The sequence below is a fragment of the Octopus sinensis genome, linkage group LG10, assembly GCF_006345805.1.
Source record: "Octopus sinensis linkage group LG10, ASM634580v1, whole genome shotgun sequence".
NCBI classification, from domain to species: domain Eukaryota; kingdom Metazoa; phylum Mollusca; class Cephalopoda; order Octopoda; family Octopodidae; genus Octopus; species Octopus sinensis.
This window is the reverse complement of record NC_043006.1, coordinates 53057568-53059090: the sequence shown is the minus strand read 5'-3', so window position 1 is coordinate 53059090 and position 1523 is coordinate 53057568. Positions and strand designations below refer to the sequence as shown.

The 1523-nt window shown below is 37.2% G+C and overlaps 1 protein-coding gene across 1 annotated transcript in view; it reads right to left on the bottom strand.

Annotated features, from left to right (window-relative positions):
* The window catches only part of LOC115216330 (hydroxysteroid 11-beta-dehydrogenase 1-like protein), a 187044-nt gene extending 186406 nt beyond the window's left edge, over positions 1–638 (bottom strand). Inside the window, exon 1 of the mRNA XM_036506682.1 lies at positions 539–638. The gene's annotated coding sequence lies outside the window, so the exon portion shown is untranslated. The remainder of the gene's footprint in view (positions 1–538) is intronic.
* Positions 639–1523: the final 885 nt, after the last annotated feature.

Sequence of the window (1523 nt, the reverse complement as noted above, 5' to 3'; positions counted from 1 at the left end):
TATATATATTATATATATTATATATGTATATATATATATATATATACACATACACAACAAATGTATGTTGTGTATATGTATTATATATATATATATCACATACACACCTGTATTGTTTTGTAAGTTCATACATAAATACATACACTCACACACATCAATATATTTATACCAACATACCCTCATATATATGAATACATACACACACACACACATATTGATATGATATACACATATATAAATGTATGCACAAAAGCCCACACCCATATCGATACAAAACATTTTATATAACACATTGTGTGTGTTTGTGCGTGTATATATATGTGTGTGTGTGTGGTGTGTGGTGCGTGCGTACGTGTGTGTGTTTGCGTGCGTACGTGGGTGCGTATGTGTGTCTCTGGGTATGTTTGTGATTGAAGTGGTGAATGAATGTGTTTATGTGTTGTTGGGTGTGAGTTTGTATTTTGAGTTTACAAAAATAAAAGAAAGACCAAAGCATAAAATTTTAGAAAGAAATATTCAATGAAATAATGATATTTACCTGGTATAAACAACAGTAGTAAACAACACAGGATAAAGGTGTTTATCCGGATTTTGGGAGCACTAAAGTGCGCAATATTTAACACGAAACTTTTGAGATCACTACATTGCTAGTGTGTTTAGTATGAAGTTGAGTGAGAGAACGAAAAGAAGGAAAACGAGGAAGAGAGTGAGAAAGAGAGAGAGAGAGAGACTGAGAGGGAGGAAGATAGAGAGAGGGAATGAGAGAGGGAATGAAAGAGAGAAAGAAAGTGTGAGATAGCATGTGTGTGAGTGTGTGAGTGTGTGTGATAGAATGGGAGAGAAAATCGCATGTGTATGTGTACATGTATGTATGTATGTATGTATGTATGTATGTATGTATGTATGTATGTATGTATCTATGTATCTATCTATCTATCTATACTCACATATATATACGTATACATGCATACAAAAATCATATATAGAAATATGGATAAACAGATCACATTCTCTCTTTCTCTGTGATTGTCTTCGTCTCTCTTTCTCCCCTTATATACATACCTACATGTACACACACGCACACACACACACTCACACACACACACACACACACACACACACACACACACACACACACACACACACACACACACACGCACACACATACACGAGAACGGCGAACCGACGGACTCGCCCGGTGTCAGAAAAATTGTCTTGCGCTGCTTGTGTTTCGAATCTATACATTCTGAGTTCAAATCCTAACAAGTGCAACTTTGTGTTTCATCCCTCCAGATCAAGGTTCACCTAAACGACTAACCCTTTCCGGTCGAATTAGAGAACAAGATGAAGTAGTAATGCAGGTTAGAGCGTCGGATAGAGTCCTGCGTGCTATTTGTTTCAACTCACGGCACTCGGAGTTCAATTTCTCACAAGCTCAACATTACCTTTCATCCTATCGGTAAACTGGAGGAACTGCAAGAACCTCAGGTCGGATGCCTCACAATATTCGTCACGGTTCTTTG